This window comes from Mercenaria mercenaria, chromosome 12 (assembly GCF_021730395.1).
Source record: "Mercenaria mercenaria strain notata chromosome 12, MADL_Memer_1, whole genome shotgun sequence".
NCBI lineage: Eukaryota > Metazoa > Mollusca > Bivalvia > Venerida > Veneridae > Mercenaria > Mercenaria mercenaria.
This window is the reverse complement of record NC_069372.1, coordinates 71,804,726-71,825,528: the sequence shown is the minus strand read 5'-3', so window position 1 is coordinate 71,825,528 and position 20,803 is coordinate 71,804,726. Positions and strand designations below refer to the sequence as shown.

At 36.0% G+C, this 20,803-nt stretch overlaps 2 long non-coding RNA genes across 5 annotated transcripts in view; one reads left to right on the top strand and one right to left on the bottom strand.

The window, feature by feature from the left end:
• Positions 1 to 20,803, top strand: part of LOC123534404 (uncharacterized) — a 113,294-nt gene that overhangs the window by 79,981 nt on the left and 12,510 nt on the right. For both annotated transcript variants that reach the window (XR_008366552.1, XR_008366553.1), the window contains exon 9: positions 18,256 to 18,414. This is a non-coding gene — a long non-coding RNA (uncharacterized LOC123534404). The remainder of the gene's footprint in view (positions 1 to 18,255; positions 18,415 to 20,803) is intronic.
• Positions 6,963 to 14,395, bottom strand: LOC123534405 (uncharacterized). Of its 3 annotated transcripts, XR_008366554.1 has the most exons (5): positions 13,983 to 14,395; positions 12,345 to 12,598; positions 10,421 to 10,533; positions 9,671 to 9,791; positions 6,963 to 8,192 (listed from the first exon to the last, which is right to left on the bottom strand). It is a non-coding gene; the product is annotated as an uncharacterized LOC123534405 (long non-coding RNA). The 3 variants fall into 3 exon arrangements; XR_006683006.2 differs by lacking the exon at positions 12,345 to 12,598; XR_006683005.2 differs by lacking the exons at positions 12,345 to 12,598; positions 13,983 to 14,395 and adding an exon at positions 10,710 to 12,160.

The window sequence follows — 20,803 nt, the reverse complement described above, 5'->3', positions numbered from 1 at the left end:
TATTATTTCGATTCTAACACGTTACCAAGGATTTTTAAGTACAACCTTGACGTCATTCATTAAATATTTGCCCCTTTCTATCGTTTTCTTTTCTAGCGCGCCGCTATGCCATTTGACGCAATGACAAAATAATTGTGACGTCAGAGCAGTGATTTGTTGTGTAATAATTCACTGTTTTCTGCCTTCTTTGTTTTTAAAATAGGAAAATGAATCGGATCGTGTTAGAATAAGAAGTAATACATTTCAGACCCATGTTTTAATATTTGAAACCAAATGAGAAGAGATTATACGTGTTCGGATCAATATCACTTTGGCATAGCCCGATTAAATTAAACATGCGGCATATAAACAATTTGTATTATTGAGATCTAGACTTGCAAGATCTGCTAAACATATTTTTGGCTTATAATAATTAGTTTCTAATAATCAGTAGATGAAATAGGGAATTACTATGGATGAAATCTATAATTACATGTATTCTTAAAATTTCAGGGCACATTAAAACACTAATTAAGCCTTCTCGTTTTGGTTTAACATGGTTCATTTTTCGTATACGTATGAAATAATCACTTCGTTAGTGGTTTAAGTTTCAACAGATACAACAGCTCAATTTAGATGTGTAGGAATTGATCCAGGAGTGTAAGCACAGATTATTAAATATCTAAGCATTGGGCTACTGAATCCTGATAAATCAGACAATTAGCCTGAAATTGGCATGGTCTATTCTGATTTTAACTTGTTTGTTGTAACTTGAGGATAAAAGTTATTAAATTTGTTAAACTTGGTAGCCATTGACAGGACGTCAGGGTGCTATTTCACATCAAAGTGTTCTCTTACAGGTTTGTGCTTCAACTTTAGTGTATTGCAAGTAGCACAAAGATTGACATATCGAACTGCTTGAGTTAATCTGATCTATTGTTACCAGATGATAAAACATGCAAAAGATTTGATTATTCTATACATGCAAAAACAAGTTTGAATACTGTATAGTTATTTATTTTTATGCTTTCAAATTGTAATTGTACAGTCTCATATATTTTAATCATAAACTACTTTTAGTTTTCCTGTGTACTGGTTTGACTGATTTCCAATCCTCTGTATGAATTTTTGAACTTACTACTACATAAAGACTTTACTTAACAGAGAAATCATTGCAAAGTCGAAATTATACTAGTTGTAACACTGGGGTATGTTATGCAAGATTGAAGTTGATATATTTACCTGTTGTAAGCACTCTGTGCCAGGTTGAGGTTGAGGTAGGGGGTCAGCAGCCATCTACGGCACGGGTAGCCACTGTCCCCCAACAGATGATAACCACCATGGACAATGCCTCTTTCAAAAAGCTGTCTCAGCCCACTGTTGTGCAGTATCCTGCTGTCATGTGTAGAGCCAGGCCAACGTGCAACAATATCCTCGATCCTGTCAAAGGCATCAAACACCACCTGCACATTTATGCTGTGATAGCCCTTCCGGTTAACAAATATATCCTCCTCCTCTGATGGAGCCAGTATTTTAATGTGTGTCCCGTCAATTACTCCAACAACCTTCGGAAACCTTGCTGTTCCGTAAAATTGTTGGGCCTGCTTGTCAAGGTCTGCCATTGTGTTGGGAAGGAAACAAAACTGCTGAATTAAAGCAGTGTACATAGAGCTGTTACCACCTTGTTCACAGCTTTAGAAACGGTTGATTGAGAAACATGGTGGATATCCCATCATTCAACTGCACACCCCCAGTTGCAAAATATCTCAAAGCAATTAAATCTCTCTCTCACAGAGAGACTTTGATGTCTGGCTGTTCTTGGCTGAAGGTATGGTCGCAACAGGTCCTCAAGGTACTCTATACCTCTACGGTCAAACCTGTATCTCTGGATGATTTCAAGGTCTGTCAGGTTGTCCAACATATTTGGTCTCGCTGCCATACCTAAGAAATATATCTAACATTATGTACAAAATTTTTCATTCAAGAAATGATCTGTGTACCAGACTTAAGGTCCAGATACAACATCATAAAAATATTCAAACATTTTTTCCAAAGAAAATGTTGCCAAAAAAAAAACCCCTCAAACTTGATAGTGGTCAGTATAATTCTCCCACAATGATTACGCCACCCCCATCACACCCCCCCCCCACCCCCTCCCAAAGAAAAAAAGGTTATCCCTATTTTCCAAAACCATTTTTAGATATGCTTATGTTCATTAAACTTGTTAGGCAGGTGGGTTGCAGGCTGTAAAATGCAGCAAAACTTTCACATAGAACTTTAACGTTAATAATTAGTTACTAAGTGGAGGCTTTCCTATTGACTATATAGCATATCCCACCTTCAGATGGAGATAACTCAAAAAGTAGCACTGGGACCCTCATTTTTTTAGCTCACCTGTCACAAAGTGACAAGGTGAGCTTTTGTGATCGCGCAGTGTCCGTCGTCCGTCGTCCGTCCGTGCGTCCGTCCGTCCGTCCGTAAACTTTTGCTTGTGACCACTCTAGAGGTCACATTTTTCATGGGATCTTTATGAAAGTTGGTCAGAATATTCATCTTGATGATATCTAGGTCAAGTTCGAAACTGGGTCACGTGCCTTCAAAAACTAGGTCAGTAGGTCTAAAAATAGAAAAACCTTGTGACCTCTCTAGAGGCCATATATTTCAAAAGATCTTCATGAAAATTGGTCAGAATGTTCACCTTGATGATATCTAGGTCAAGTTCGAAACTGGGTTACGTGCCATCAAAAACTAGGTCAGAAGGTCTAAAAATAGAAAAACCTTGTGACCTCTCTAGAGGCCATATATTTCATAAGATCTTCATGAAAATTGGTCAGAACGTTCATCTTGATGATATCTAGGTCAAGTTCGAAACTGGGTCACGTGCCATCAAAAACTAGGTCAGTAGGTCAAATAATAGAAAAACCTTGTGACCTCTCTGAAGGCCACATTTTTCATGGGATCTGTATGAAAGTTGGTCTGAATGTTCATCTTGATGATATCTAGGTCAAGTTCGAAACTGGGTCATGTGCGGTCAAAAACTAGGTCAGTAGGTCTAAAAATAGAAAAACCTTGTGACCTCTCTAGAGGCCATATATATCATGAGATCTTCATGAAAATTGGTCAGAATGTTCACCTTGATGATATCTAGGTCAGGTTCGAAAGTGGGTCACGTGCATTCAAAAACTAGGTCAGTAGGTCAAATAATAGAAAAACCTTGTGACCTCTCTGGAGGCCATATTTTTCATGGGATCTGTATGAAAGTTGGTCAGAATATTCATCTTGATGATATTTAGGTCAAGTTCGAAACTGGGTCACGTGCGGTCAAAAACTAGGTCAGTAGGTCTAAAAATAGAAAAACCTTGTGACCTCTCTAGAGGCCATATATTTCATGAGATCTTCATGAAAATTGGTCAGAATGTTCACCTTGATGATATCTAGGTCAAGTTCGAAAGTGGCTCACGTGCCTTCAAAAACTAGGTCAGTAGGTCAAATAATAGAAAAACCTTGTGACCTCTCTAAAGACCATATTTTTCATGGGATCTGTATGAAAGTTGGTCTGAATGTTCATCTTGATGATATCTAGGTCAAGTTCGAAACAGGGTCATGTGCAGTCAGAAACTAGGTCAGTAGGTCTAAAATTAATAAAATCTTTTGACCTCTCTAGAGGCCATATTTTTCAATGGATCTTCATGAAAATTGATCTGAATGTTCACCTTGATGATATCTAGGTCAGGTTTGAAACTGGTTCATGTGCCTTAAAAAATAGGTCAGTAGGTCAAATAATAAAAAAAACCTTGTGACCTCTCTAGAGGCCATACTTTTCATGGGATCTGTATGAAAGTTGGTCTGAATGTTCATCTTGATGATATCTAGGTCAAGTTTGAAACTGGGTCAACTGCGGTCAAAAACTAGGTCAGTAGGTCTAGAATTATTAAAATCTTTTGACCTCTCTAGAGGCCATATTTTTCAATGGATCTTCATGAAAATTGATCTGAATGTTCACCTTGATGATATCTAGGTCAATTTCAAAACTGGGTCATGTGCTTTCAAAAACTAGGCCAGTAGGTATAAAAATTGAAAAACCTTGTGACCTCTCTAGAGGCCATATTTTTCATGAGATCTTCATGAAAATTAGTGATAATGTTCACCTTGATGATATCTAGTTAAAATTCAAAACAGGGTCACGTACCTTTGAAAACGACGTTATACTCAAAACTGGGTCATGTGGGAAGAGGTGAGCGATTCAGGACCATCATGGTCCTCTTGTTTTAAAATATATTTGTTTATAATATGATGCTCTATGATCATGCAGAGTTTATGAAAATTCTCTCGGCTAGTTTAAACTTTCCTTTTTGGCATATATAAAAACCCACAGAAAGGTCTTTAATAATGGTTAATTTTCTAAAGTTAAAATCAAATGTAACTATGTATTTGTCGTAGATGTATTCTTTAAGACGGTATTGTTAAATAGACTGATTAGGTTATGGGCATTATGAAAATATACCTGACTGTGATATAATATGCCCTTTATGTTCAAAAGTTATAGAATTTTAAGCACATGTACTTTCCTATTTAGAAGAAACAAGGTAATTGTTTTGAACACACTAACATTGTAAACAGTATTTTTGGATACTCAGCGAGATTGATAAACCTGTAATCATTATTACCCATTTGCAAATGTAGAAATGATTAGACTAGTAGCAAAAGCCTGTTGAAATATCTTAAAAATTCCTTTTTCAGTACATGTATTGTTTTTAACCGCACTTTATGTGTACAGTGTTTTAGTGATCAGAAGAAATAGTATGACATTTCATTTTGCAGTTGTAAAGATAAAGAATTAGACTAAGAGAACAGTACAACCTCTCCAGAGTGGCCCTCTCTTTAGCTAAAACCTCTGTAAAGTAACATCATCAAAATTTACCAAAGCTGAAATATACTATCAAATTTACCTCTCTAGAACAACAACCTTTACATAACAGTCAACTTTTGTATCTCTCAAAGGGTGTTTCTCTACAGAGGTTGCACTATATGTACAATATTTAATGACAAGTTTATTTTTGAATTTAATTGTTGTCTCTTTTATGTACGTCTCCCACTACACAGTGGTGTAGGAGACGTATTGATTTACTCCTGTCTGTTTGTCATAAAGCTTGTTCACACTCTGTGTCGAACATTTCTCATCCGATCTTCACCAAACTTGAACAAAATGTGTTTGCCAATAAGTGCCCAGCCATGTTCGATAACTAGCCAAATCGGCCTAGGCACTTCGGAATTAAGGCCCTTAATTTACCAAAAAACACTCAGATTTCTTGCGCGTTGTTGACACCAAAAGGACACCTATACTACTTTTATAAGGACACCTATGACTTTACCTCACCTGAGTCAAAGGCTCAAGGTGAGCTTTTGTGACCACTCGTCGTCTGTAGTTTGTCAACAATTTGTATAAAAAACTTCTTCTTCAAAACAAGGTACACTGGGCAGATTTACACCAAACTTCAAAGGAATGATCCTTTGATGGCCGCCCTTTCAAAATTGCCCAAAAAATTGAAACCCATCAAAAAATGCACATACGCTCTAGTAGTATAGGTGTCCTTTTGGGGTCTTTTATGTGCTCTAAGTAACCAATATATATATACTGACTTACTATCTAGATGATTAGGCAGTTGTGGGACACATACCCTTTTCTCAAAAGCAGCTCTAGTTCTATTCTGAGTATGGCTATGTACAGAGCTGTATTTTATTTCTGTTTTTTGCCAATTGTATTGTACATAAAGGAGACTAATAAAGTGAAAAACTACAATTAAATAGACTTATTTCATGTATTTTTTAAATAGTCTTTAAAGGAAATTCCTATAGTTTTGTATGCAGAGAACAGGAGAATTACAAGGCTAACTCCATTTTCATTCAACGTTTCGACTATTTATTAAGTATTATAGTTTTGTATGCACATCTTTCTGTGCAGCCGACACTATCTATGGAAAATTGAAGTGGTCAACATTTGTTGAAACTTTTGACAGACAGTCTAAAGTATGATATGAGCTGTGCCATGGGAAAACCAACATAGAGACCTTACATGTCAAGCATAGATCTGTCATGTGATTTTAGCAAATAAAATGCAAAGAAGCTAAGGAAAATAGCTCTACAGAGCAAAAAAAACTAAGAATTATTTCTCTCCGCCATTATGCTACTACCTTTTTTGCGCCATTTTTCTATGCTACTACCTTTTTTGGCGCCATTTTTCTGCCTATTGCAATTAGAGAATCTGTTAGCGAACATACAGATATTACTAAAAGGCATATTGATTTGAAACTTATTTTTTCTTTTTCTAGGTCAATTACCAACCTCACTGGGTCAAGTTCCATAACTCAGACATGTATTTTGGGCAAATAATGCCCCCTTTTGGAATTAGAAAATCCTGGTTAAAGTTTTACATGCAAGTTACTATCTCCAAAACTAATGCAAATATTGAATTGAAACTTAATATCTGCCTTCGGGGTTATAAAACTAGTTGATAGCATCAAGTCCCATAACTCCCCTGATATGCATTTTGGTCAAATTATGTCCCCTTTTGAACTTAAAACTCTTTCAATATTTAACATTTTGGGTAATAATTTCTTGCTTCTGGGACAATATTTGGAATAGTCGAGCTTGGCTGTCTTACGGACAGCTCTTGTTACAAAGACAGTTTTGTTAATAAAATGTTAGACAATTAACTTTGCATTGGTAAGACAATATCTCCTTTCAGATCATTTAGTATTCAATTATAGAAAGGATTAAGAATTTAAAAAAAACAACTTCTAGCTGATATAATCAATGTGGTCAGGTTTGTGGTATTTTTCGTCCGAACAGGTGTGGTATTCAAGTGGTCTTAACTTACAATTTAGCCTGGTGACTCATACATTTTTGTGTTCACAGTACAATTGCTGGTACCTATATACAAGGAAAACAGGGAAAATCTATGTATTACAATTAGTAAGCAAATCTTTACTGTTTCCTAACATATTTATTCTTCTCAATTTATATATTATAAATTTATAATGATAATAATGTTTTATTGATGAAATACAAAAATGTAAAGTAAATCATAAATACATGGCATCGCATTCTGTTAAGGTAGTTCTGCACTTTAGGACCGGAAATTTTTTCTACAATGTAGAATTTGATTAAACTCTGATTTTTCAAAACTTCGAAATATTCTAAGAAAATTCAGAAAATAAAAAAGATAGGGTTGTGTGCTTGATTTTTTGCTAGACTGATTTGAAAAATTTCGACCTCACGCAAGTTTTCATAATGGGAGTATATGGGAAAAACGCAATTTTCAAACCATTTTCGCAAATAGAAATATTTCTACAATGTAGATTTTAATGAAACTTCTCAGAGTCATAAACAGACATATGGCCTATAATACGACGAAATAAAATGTATAGGTCCATGTGCTTATTTTTGAGATATTTGGCTATGATTAAAGTGAACTGCCTATTTCAAGCAAATTTTAAGACATTATTTTAGATTATTTAACGTGTAAGATGTTTTAATATCATATTTTAACTTTAGAAAGATAGTAACAGTGTCATATTAATACATTTATTCACAGGTTGTCCTTAATTCATAAACTGATTTTTGTTTCCGTACGCCGAATCCGGGCATTATTCTACGTTTTCCAGATAAGTGACGTTATGCAATCACTTCCGGTTTTTCAAACGTGCAGAAATACCTTAAGTGACATATCATAACAGTGACAACAATGTGAGTTAGCAGTACATTGCAATAGAAATAATCCATCATATGAATAAGTGATCCTTAAGAATATTAAAAGATGCTGGTTATTTCATCAGTTTTACAATAAAATTTTAGCAACTAAAGCAAAGGTTTAAAACTTAACAATAATGAGTTTTCTACAAAGACATCCATGTACACAGCTAGTCACTTCTGGACATGCATATAAATAATTTCACTTCCTCTTGATACAACATGTATATGTACAGGCTACATTCTTGTACAATTAATAATTAGGCTGAGCTACAGTGCCTTCCACGTCACTTAATTCTACAACTGTAATGGGAGTCGGTACTGTTCTGTTCAAGCAAAACAGAAATACCATTGAAGGTTCTTCAAACATTGAACTGAGTGCTATTTGAACATTGTACTTCATGAGTTCCAGGATTCCAAAGCTGAATGATGTACACATCTCACCAACAGTTTCCACGTTGATTCTGAAGACATAAATAAATTATACTGTCAAACTGAAATTCACACCTACTTATGAAGTGCTTTAATATCTTTTTTTGGCCACCCAATGGGGAGGCATATTAGTTGGGCTGCCTGTCATTCAATCTGTCAAAATGTTTAATTAACAAATAATCAAGGCCTTCGAGTGGTTTATCGTCTAATATACCACGGTCAGAGTTCAGATGCGTAGGAATTGAACCAAGAGGGCGCTAGCCTGAGTGGTCAAATACTGAAGCATAACGATGAACCGTGGTAAATTAAAGATAAATCACAACAAGGCCTTGATTGTTTTCATTCTGACATGCTCACTGACCATGACTGACGTATTTAAATAAATATTTTGCTGGAACTAATTTACCGGAGAAGTAATGTATCGGACATCATGTGGCAATTTGACGTCATAATGCTCCCTTACCAGTCTGCGCGTCAACTGTTGTTTATCACAGAACATACAGAACTTTATTTCTTTCCTTTTTGACTGTAAATCAAATCGAGCCATGTTAGAATTTACTATTGATCACTGCAGAACCTTTAGGCATACACGCGTCAAACTTCATATGATGATTACCTAGGGTAAAGTTTCTGTAAAGTTTCATCAAAATCCATTCAGTGATTTTGGCATATGTTATTTAAAAAATCACAGAAGGAAAATGACCATGCCCATGCCCTCTGGCGGCCATGCTTTTTGAAAAATCTGAAATTCATTAACAATATTTGTATAAGGTCACACAAGGACATTGTGTGTGGAATAAATATTAAATTAGGCAAATATTAGGGAAATGTTATCAATTGGTATAAATACTGACACACTGACCAACATCTGCAAAACAATATACACCTCCTACTTTGAAGGGGGGCAGACAACTTTAACCAACGGCGCTGACAACGCCGAGGCGAGTGCAATAGCTCTACTTTTTCTTCTGTAGTCGGGCTAAAACAATAACAGTGTGTCAATTACTGTTGGGTAATGCATCATTTATAACTGCATGTGTAAAGTTCAATACATACTTGACAGTTGGACTTGAAGTTCTTTGAAATCAACTACACAAGCCTCTCATTGACATTACAAACATTAATTGACCTATGCAGTGATTTAAGAAATAATTTATAGCAAAAGAGTGGTTTAACAATATTTATGCACGTTGGGTGGTTATACTTCTGGCGTAATAATTTCACGAGAGCGCATCCCGAGTGAAATTATTTGAACGACGTATTACCACCCGAGTGTATAAATAGTGTTAAAGCATGCTTGTGCTATAAATTATTCCGATTCTAATATGCCCTAAATCTCAAACACTAGATAAAATATAGAAGCGCTCTTTCTTGGTCGCAACAAAAACTTTGACGTCACCGCATGTTAACGTGACGTCATTCTAGCATAAGAGTTTTTTAAAAGATACAAGCACATTATAATTTTTCTTTATGGAATTTATTCTGATAAATAACAAGTGTAAACATTTACCTGAGTGTACCAATATGTCATTATTATCTGTGTTTAAACATGTTATAAACCAACACACTGGACGGTTAGTCTCCTCAAATGATTCCCTCAAGAGGTTTATATTGAACTGTATGAACACTTCCTACAATCATAAATTTTATATCATCATAAAATACAAATCATAGATTTCACATGGATCAATATAATATAATTGAGCCTTGCCATGAGAAAATCAAAATAGTGGCTTTATGATCACCGCGCAGTCTGGTCAGGATCCATGCTGTTCGCTAACAGTTTCTCTAATTGCAATAGGCTTTGAAAACGAACAGCATGGATCCTGACCAGACTGTAAAGCCACTGTGTTGATTTTCTCATGGCGCGGCTCATATAATTGGACACATACCAAAATATTTTACAAGTTAATCAGTCATGAAGGGTCTCAATATTGAACATTTGTCTCATGTAAATCAATATCTCTCAAATATACATCCTGTAAAAACCATTAATGGTGTCATATGAGAAGGCGTAGTTGAGACCCTAGTGGTGCATAAAGCAAAAAAGCTTGATTCAGTGGCCAGCACCTTACCCAATAGGCCTGTCCGTACTATATCATTATCATGGTTACAACTAACATAAGATGGGTAATAATTTTTATAAAGTTCTTACTCTAAACAAAACAGACACACAGCACATATTACTCTCTACATATATAATGAAATCATTGGTGCACAATGCATCTTTAAATATTTACAGTGAATATGATTTTATTACCTGAACCTGCATTACTGTCACCAGGTCTGTCTCTTGAGTGTAGTTTTTACATCATTAGCATTTACAAATTAAACCATTTTCTTCTGCTTCTTTTAACTAAGACATACGGCAGTCTGAAATAGTTCAAGACTCATCATTGCAATTTAAAAAAAAAAAAAGACATCATATCATTCATCTTTCAACAATTTCTCAGGTTAACCTTAAAATTGTAAATAGATAAATTGCTTGTTCTTAGTATCATAATCCATTATTTATAAAATACCTTAAAAAAAAGAAATTACATATATACCAGGTGTTATCCTGTTACTTGAACGTCAATTGCTGCATTTAAAAAAGAGGTATTTTCAAAGCTTGGCAGTCACTTGGTCATGTTGGTCACCTGGTTATTAGTCCCCTACTGGTTGAAAACCAGTTTTGGGGACTATAGGAATGCTCTTTTCCGTCATTCCGTCTTTCCGTCATTCCGTCCGTCCGCAATTTCGTGTCCGGTCCATAACTCTGTCATCCATGAAGGGATTTTAATATTACTTGGCACAAATGTTCCCCATGATGAGACGACGTGTCATGCGCAAAACCCAGACCCCTAGCTCAAAGGTCAAGGCCACAATAGGAGGTCAAAGGTCAACAGGGCTTTTTTCCTGTCCGGTCCACAACTCTCCCATCCTTGAAGGGATTTTAGTATTACTTGGCAAAAATGTTCCCCATGATGAGATGATGTGTCGTGCGTAAATCCCGGACCCCTAGCTCAAAGGTCAAGGTCACAATTGGAGGTCAAAGGTCAACAGGGCTTTTTTCCTGTCCGGTCCATAACTCTCCCATCCATGAAGAGATTTTAATATTACTTGGCACAAATGTTCCCCATGAGGAGACGACGTGTCATGCGCAAAACCTGGACCCCTAGCTTAAAGGTCAAGGTCACAATTGGAGGTCAAAGGTCTACAAGGTTTTTTTCCTGTCCGGTCCATAACTCTCCCATCTATGAAGGGATTTTAATATTACTTGGCACAAATGTACCTCATAATAAGACGATATGTCATGCACAACTTTCAGACCCCTAGCTCAAAGGTCAAGGTCACACTTAGCAGTCAAATGTTAACATAGCATGAACAGGGTCTGTTTCGTGTCCGGTCCATAACTCTGACATTCATTAAGGGATTTTAATATTACTTAGCACAAGTGTTCCCCATGATGAGACGACGTGTCATGCGCAAATCCCGGACCCCTAGCTCAAAGGTCAAGGTCACAATTGGGGGTCAAAGGTCAACAGAGTTTTTTTCCTGTCCCGTCCATAACTCTGCCATCCATGAAGGGATTTTAATATTACTTGGCACAAATGTTTCCCATGATGAGACGACATGTCATGCGCAACACCCAGTACCCTAGCTTAAAGGTCAAGGTCACACTTTGAGATCAAAGGTCAAGAGGATTTTTTTCCTGTCCGGTCTATAACTTTGTCATGCAAAGCAGGATTTAGATATCAGTTGGCACAAATATTCCCCTGGATGAGACAACATGTCATGCGCAAGAATCAGGTCCCTAGGTCTAAGGTCAAGGTCATATTTAGAAGTCAAAGGTCAAATTCAAGAATGACTTTGTATGGAACATTTCTTCTTCATGCATGGAGGGATTTTGATGTAACTTGGACCAAATGTTCACCACCATGAGGCACCCTTGTTTTTAGAATTACATCCCTTTGTTGTTACTATAAATAGATTTTATTGACTTTTTTATTACTGGCAGTAGAGAAAAATCGAGACCACTTTTCTGTGGTACAGCATGCATGTTACATCCAATTTTTAGGTGTATTTTGACCTATCTCTACCTGGTAAAGAGTTTCTTGTGGACTTATATTATATATTTTTTTTTTTTTTTTTTTTTTTTTTTAAAGATTAATTTCCCTTTTTTTTTACTATAAATAACTTACATGATAACATTTTTATAATCAGCCAAAAAAATTCAATATGAAAACAACTGTGGGTTTTTATATATGCACATTTTAATCCAAGTGTGTTGTTATAATGTTATAACATATTGTATATGTAGTACAATATTGTTTATACATCATTGACAGATATCAGTTCATTATGTTATACTGCAGTAGAAAAAATTAGGTGCCTTCCAGTAGGGGACTTTGTATTGCATGGCAATACTTCATTCACTTGTTTTACCAGATTCAGTCTGAAAAAGAATAATGATATTTTTATTAATTCTTTATAATAATGTTATCATTTGCAGAAAGAACCAACTAAGTCTGAAAATGAATTTTAACTCAAATTCTAATACGCTTGTCTCTGTTAAAACACTCATGCTGGAATGACGTCACGTTAACATGCGATGACGTCAAAGTTCTTATTGCGATCAAGAAAGAGCGATTCTATAATTTATCTAGTGTTTGAGATTAAGGGCATATATTATAAGAATCGAAATAATTTACAGCAAAAGTGTGCTTTAACAGTATTTATACACTTGGGTGATAATACGTCGTTCAGGCCTTTTTTTATGCTGATTTTAGGGCCGAAATTCGGCCCCATTCCCCAGTCTAAAGAGTATACTTTTTTCCCCACCTTGGCCAAAAATTCCCCATGCAAAAAAAAATGAAATTAGTTATGATTTTCAGTCCTGATTTTAACAACTTTTCAGCAAATATATTCCTCCAAACAATGATTTCGCGACGTAAATTTCCCCTCCAAAAGGGACCTGGTACCCTTCCCCAAATTTACAAAAAAAGGGCTGTCGTTCAAATAATTTCACTTGGGATGCGCCCTCGTGAAATTATTACACCCAGCTTATAACCACCCTTCGTGCATAAATAGTGATAAAGCACTCTTTTTGCTATAAATTATTTCTTAAATTCATTCTGTATTAGTGGCATTATGCGCATCTTACTGCAGATAGTGTGTTTTTAGGTGAATGTTGTATAAAAGCAATTTTCGGTTGCTGTGCATTTAAATGTGTTAAATTTACGATAATGCCGCATAAGTGTTTGAAGTTGATGCTTTAGAAATAAAGAAATCAGACTAATAAAATAATAGTTCTTTTCTTCAATCTTCTACGCAGTGATCTCCCTTACCTATAGGTAGAAATATCTGAAGTTGAAGGGAAACAACTCCTGCATGCAGTTTGACTATTCTTAAAAAGACTGCCCCAGTCAAAATAAGAAAAGTCATACAAAAAATGTATTTGGAAATATATTATTTCGTACTGGTAACAGGAAGAGTTTGGTATATTGGTTTAAAAGCTATAATTCCATCCACCGTTTTTACACACACATCTATTTCAGCTGAATTTTGACTTGATAAAATGCCCATAATTCCATTTTAACCTGTTTACATACTTTCGTTAACACATGTATCAAACTATAGTGTCAAATGTAACATCAGTAACTTTAATAACAGTTCATCACAGAGTAATGTTATAACAAACAATAGATAGTAGAGCTATATTAGGTATCTACAAATGAAAATCAACAAAAAAAGACTGCGCAATAAACAATCTCAAAAATTAAGTAATGATTTTATATAGTGCTGAATTACATGAATCAATAAACATTATATCTACATACCGTTTATATCCATTTCTTGTGACCCACTATCCATCGACTAATGATCAAGGACGACTGTTCAACGCAATAACTCTGTGGTAATGAGGCATTCTCAGGGAATCCGACATTGGGTACCTATCCGAATTGCATCACGAAGTTGAAAAAAAGACAGTCCTTTATATCACAATAATCTGTTTCCAGTGCATATGGACGACCATTTTCCAGTTTAGTGGGTGTGTTTTATCCAAAATATCCATTCATAATTGAGAAAAATTCATTAAAAGTATAAATATACAGTTGTTCTTTATTACTTCCGTGAGCGTTCGTACAATCCCAACCGAGTTGTCTTTCTTCTAACGAATAGCATCTAATAAACGACAGCGCCGTAATTTACCGGGTTACTAACAATACAATGGCTCACCTGTCTTCCTGAAAAATCCAATATAAGATATTAAAATGCAGAAAATACAGCAAATATAGCCTGTCTTTTTACTGATATTTGTGAACTAAGAATTTTCTTAGAAAGATAAGGAAGGGGAGGTGCTTCCTTAGATTTAAGGACAAAAAATACATATCTTAAGATTTTACTTAAGATAAAAAATTTCTGAAATCACACTTAAAAAAAAATCTTAGATTTAAGGAAAAATAATCAAAACTTAAGGATATAATACGAACTTAAGATTATTTCCAAATCTTAGATGCTACTGAAATACGCACCCAGGCTGTTTGCGTTTTTAGCTCGACTGTTTGAGGAATAAGGAGAGCTATCCTACTCCCCACAGTGTCTGCGTCAAACCTTGTTTAAGTTTTTCGTACCAGTCCATATTTTGACAAATCCTTTTGTCATGTAGCTTTGTAACTTTCAATAATTGTGTAGACCATCACCATGCCCAGTTTCAGGCTAGAGTACTTAACTCTGTCAAGGATTTTGACTGAATTTGTGGCCCTTTTTGGGCTCGGTTCAGTTTTTGTACAAGTCCATGTTTTGACAAAACAGTATGAGATGTGGCTTTGAAGCTTTGAACACTTGTTTATTATAACAACCTTTATCTGTATGGAAAAATACATAACTCTTGTCAAGTATTTTGGCTGAATTATGGTCCTTTTTGGACATGGAAATTGTTTCAGTTTTTGTATAAAGTCCTTGTTTTGTCAGAAGTTTTATACTTGTGGCTTTGAAACTTTAAGATCTTGTTTATTATAACAGTCTGTATCTGTAGGCAGGAGTTCATAACTCTTTTAAGTATTTTGGTTGAATTATGGCTCTTTTTGGGCTTGAAAATTGGTTCAGTTTTTGTACAAGTCCGTGTTTTGTCAAAATTATTTGACATGTGGCTTTGAAGCTTTGAGCACTTGTTCATTGTCATGTTCTCCATCAGTAGTCAAGGATATGTAAATATAGCATAGATATTTCGCTGAATTTTGGCACTTTCTGGACTTGGAAATCAGTTGTACCAGTCCATATTATATCTAAACTGGACATATGGCTTTGAAACTTTAACCAATTGTTTACTATCATAGTCTCCATATGTAGGTAAAACTACATAACTAGGACAAGGATTTTGACATGGAAATAAGGTAAGTTTCATGTACCATTCCATATTTTGTCTAGACAGTTTGATATATGGCTTTGAAACTTTGAACACTTGCTTTCCATGTTAGTCTATATGTGTAGATAGAGTACATAACTTGTCTACTCACAACTTCTTAGCTAGGCCATTCGAAAAATAACTAGGAACCCATACTTTTATCAATACAGACAGCTATTGTTACAAAATCTTGTCTCTTTTTAGCTCATCTGATTTTTTGAAAAAAAAATGATGAGTTATTGTCATCACTTGAGCGGTTGTCGGCGTCGGCGTTGCCTGGTTAAGTTTTATGTTTAGGTCAGTTTTTCTCCTAAACTATCAAAGCTATTGCTTGAAACTTGGAATACTTGTTCACCATCATAAGCTGACCCTGTATAGCAAGAAACATAACTCCATCTTGCTTTTTGCAAGATTTATGGCCCCTTTTGTACTTAGAAAATATCAGATTTCTTGGTTAAGTTTTATGTTTAGGTCAACTTTTTCTCCTAAACTATCAAAGCTTTTGCTTTGAAACTTGGAATACTTGTTCACCATCATAAGCAGACCCTGTACATCAAGAAACATAACTCCATCTTGCTTTTTGCAAGAATTATTGCCCCTTTTGGACTTAGAAAATCAGTTTTCTTGGTTAAGTTTTATGTTTAGGTCAGCTTTTATCCTAAACTATCAAAGCTATTCCTTTAAAACTTGCAACACTTGTTCACCATCATAAGCTGACCCTGTACAGCAAGAAACATAACTCCATCCTGCTTTTTGCAAGATTTATGGCCCCTTTTGGACTTAGAAAATATCAGATTTCTTGGTTAAGTTTTATGTTTAGGTCAACTTTTTCTCTTAAACTATCAAAGCTATTGCTTTAAAACTTGCAACTCTTGTTCACCATCATAAGCTGACCCTGTACAGCAAGCAACATAACTCCATCCTGCTTTTTGCAATAATTATTGCCCCTTTTGGACTTAGAAAAATCATTTTCTTGGTTGAATATTATGTTTAAGTCAACTTTTCTCATAAACTATCAAAGCTATTGCTTTAAAACTTGCAACAATTTTTCACCATCATAAGTGGACACTGTACATCAAGAAACATAACTCTATCCTGCTTTTTGCAAGAGTGATGGCCCTTTTTAGACTTAGAAAAACATTGGTAGGACAATATTTCTATTATACAAAAAAAATCAGATGAGCGTCAGCACCCGCACAGCGGTGCTCTTGTTGAATTTTACATTCATTCAGTTGACAAGGGTGTTGAATATAGTCGAGCGTTGCAGTCCTCTGACAGCTCTTGTTCTGTAGGGGCCTTTGTGGTTAAGGTCCCCAAGTTCAAATCACCTCACCATAGTGGTATCGAACCTTGCTTTCAGCATAGAACTCTTCATTTTAAGAACTTACGGAAGGTTGTTGGTTCTACCAAGGTGCCCATTCATGAGCAATGCCTGGAGGGGCCCATGGGGTCTTCCTCCACCATCAAAAGCTGGAAAGTTTCTGTATGATATATAATTGGGTCAGTGTGAAGAAATGAATTTTTCTGTAATAATCCTCATTTCATACTTGAAAGAAGAATTATTTTTAATCCCCCGCCACAAGTGGTAGGCGGTTATCGGAATGGTCTTGTGAGTCTGCCATGTTGGTTCAGGGTCAAGGTGAAAGGTTTGAGCCTTCCATTTTGTGTCCACTCTGCATCACCTAGCACCTTAAAGGATTTTCATGTAACTTGGGTCAAATGATCACCTCATCAAGATGATGTGCAGAACTCATGAGTCAGCCATGTCAGCTCAAGGTCAAGGTCACGACTCAAGATCAATGGTTTGAGCCTTCCATTTTGTGTCCGCTCTGTATCTCCTAAACCCCTTGAAGGATTTTTATGAAACTTTGGTCAGCCTTCCATTTTGTGTCCGCTCTGTATCTCCTAAACCCCTTGAAGGATTTTCATGAAACTTTTGTCAAATGATCACCTCATCAAGACGATGTACAGAACTTGTAAGTCGGCTCAAGGTCAAGGTCACAACTGGTGATCAAACGTTTGAGCCTTTCATTTTTTGTCGGCTCTGTATCTTCTAATCCCCTTGAAAGATTTTCATGAAACTTTGGTCAAATGATCACCTCATCAAGGTGATGTGCAGAACTCATGAGTCAGCCATGTCGGCTCAAGGTCAAGGTCACAACTTAATATCAAAGGTTTGAGTTCTGTATCACCTAAATCCTTTGAACTATTTTCATGAAACTTTTGTCAAATGATCACCTCATCAAGACGATGTGCAAAACTTGTGAGTCAGCCATGTTGGTTCAAGGTCAAGGTCAAAGGTTTGAGCCTTCCATTTTGTGTCAGCTCTGTATCTCCTAAACCCCTTGAAGGATTTTCAGATTTGTTGATGTTATCATACATGGACTATAAAATATACTTAACAACATCAATGCTTCCGCCCAATACCATCAACCCTTTCACTATCCATAACAGTGGCGGGGGATATAGCTGTCTTTCAGACAGTAGTTCTGGTCTGCAGGTTGTATGTGTAAACTTAGTTATTTCATAATGTACATCCTTGTAAAACTTTGGACAAACATATTTCAAAAGGATCAGAATGGTAGAATTAGTCAAAATAATTCCTCTCTTTGAACAAGAAGTGTGCACAATGATGGCAAGTGTACTTATAATCATAAAGTATTATTTTACATGTAGATACCTTGAGAATGATTTGTTGATTTCAGGAATAACTTGGATATTACGGAGTACAGCTGTACCACCATGTTACCACCTGAATTATCCGCTGTCGATATACAACCACGTTACCACCAGAAATATCCGCTGCTGATATACAAACATGTTACAACCTGAATTATCCACTGCTGTTAACTGCCTTTGTTGACGTGAGTTTAGGGTTTTATCACTTACTTCAATAATATAAAGCTGATATGAAGGCCAGGTTTTTTATTAGCTGGACTATTCAAAGAATAGTTACTCACCCTGGCGTCAGCGTCACATATTGGTTAAAGTTTGGCATGCAAGTACATATGGCTATCATTCAAAGGCATATACCTTTAAAACTTTTCCTTTTTTTAGGTCAATTACCAACCTCACTATGTCAAGTTCTGTAACTCTGACATGTATTTTGACCAAATTATGCCCCCTTTTGGACTTCTGGTTAAAGTTTTGTGTACAATTTACTATCTCCAACACTAATGCAGATATTGAATTGAAACTTCACATATGTCTGTGGGGTTATAAAACTAGTTGATGGCATCAAGACCCATAACTCTTACATGCATTTTGGCCAAATTATGCCCCCTTTTGGATGAAGAAAATCCTGGTTAAAGTTTTGCATGCAAGTACATATAGCTATTCCTAAAAGGCATATAGATTTGAAACTCATTTTTTCTTTTTCTAGATCAATTACCAACCTCACTTGGTCAAGTCTCATAACTCTGACATGTATATTAGGCAAATTATGCCCCCATTTGGACTTAGAAAATTCTGGTTAGAGTTTTTCGTGCAAGTTACCATCTGCAAAACTAATGCAGATGTTAAATTGAAACTTCACATGTCTTCGGGGTTATAAAACTAGTTGATTGCATCAAGTCCCATAACTCTGACATGAATTTTGGCCAAATTATGTCCCCTTTGGAACTTAAAACTTCTAGTTAAAGTTTTGCGTGCAAGTTCACTAGAATAATTAGGTTATAGGTCCAGAACTAATGCAGATACTGGATTGAAACTCTATAAATATTTTATCATTTAGGGTAATATTCCTGCTTCTGTGACGATTCGAATAGTCGAGCACTGGCTGTCTTAACTGACAGCTCTTGTTTTATATGGATTCAGTTTCCAGTAAAGTGCATGAAACTTGGATGATTATATGCCTGTATTGAAAAGTAACAAACATTTGAATCATATGAACAATAAGTTATTATGACCCCGGCATCTACTCATGCGGGAGGCATATAGTGATTGTCCTGTCCATTCGTCCGTCCGTACAAGGTTAACCAAATGGGACCGTTTCGTCTAGCATCAGTACCCCTAACTAGAATGGCTTGATACTAATGGAGATGTAACCTGTGATCATTCCTCATCTTCAGACATCACCTGACCTCAGTTTGAACTTGACCTCGTTTTGGACTTAGGTTGCTTTGTATCGACAAGGATGCCACTGGGGGCATCAAGCGTTTATTAAACGCAGCTCCTTGTTTTTGTTTTTGACTTGTCAAAAAGTTATTGTCTTGGCTAGACAGTATGCTTAACTGATGTTCCCTTTGTGCCAATCCTAGTTGCTAGCTGCCTGTTTTCAATACCTTAATACAGCCTCCTTGATCAGTTTTTGTGCCCCCCCCCCCCCCCCCCCATGAGTGGTGGGGACATATAGATTTGGTCTTGTCCGTCCGTCTGTCCGAAGTTCGTGACGCACCTACCTCAAAAAGTATTTGATACAAATTGATGAAACCTTGCATGAGTGTTTATCATGATATGAACTTGCGCACCTCCTATTTTTCGTCTGGCTCCGCCCCCTATTTTCAGAGTTATGGCCCCTGAAATAGTCAAAAATGCACATTTTCACCTTGTGACACGCCTAGCTCAAAAAGTATTCGATATAAATTGATGAAACCTCGCATGAGTCTTAATCATGATATGAACTTGGGCACCTCCTATTTTTCATCTGGCTCCGCCACCTATTTTTAGAGTTATGACCCCTGAAATAGTCAAAAATGCACATTTTCACCTTGTGACATGCCTAGCTCAAAAAGTATTTGATATAGATACATGAAACCTTGCTTGAGTCTTGATTATGATATGAACTTGCGCACCTCCTATTTTTCATCTGGCTTTGCCCCCTATTTTCAGAGTTATGGCCCCTGAAATAGTAAAAAATGCACATTTTCACCTTGTGACACGCCTAGCTCAAAAAGTGTTTGATATAGATTCATGAAAACTTGCATGAGTCTTAATCATGATATGAACTTGCGCACCTCCTATTTTTCATTTGGGTCGGCCCCCTATTTTCAGAGTTATGGCCCCTGAAATAGTCAAAAATGCACATTTTCACCTTGTGACATGCCTAGCTCAAAAAGTATTTGATATAGATTCATGAAAATCTTGCATGAGTCTTAATCATGATATGAACTTGCGCACCTCCTATTTTTCATTTGGATCTGCCCCCTATTTTTAGAGTTATGGCCCCTGAAATAGTCAAAAATACACATTTTCACCTTGTGATGCACCTAGCTCAAAAAGTAAAATATAAATGGTTGAAAACTTGCATAAGTC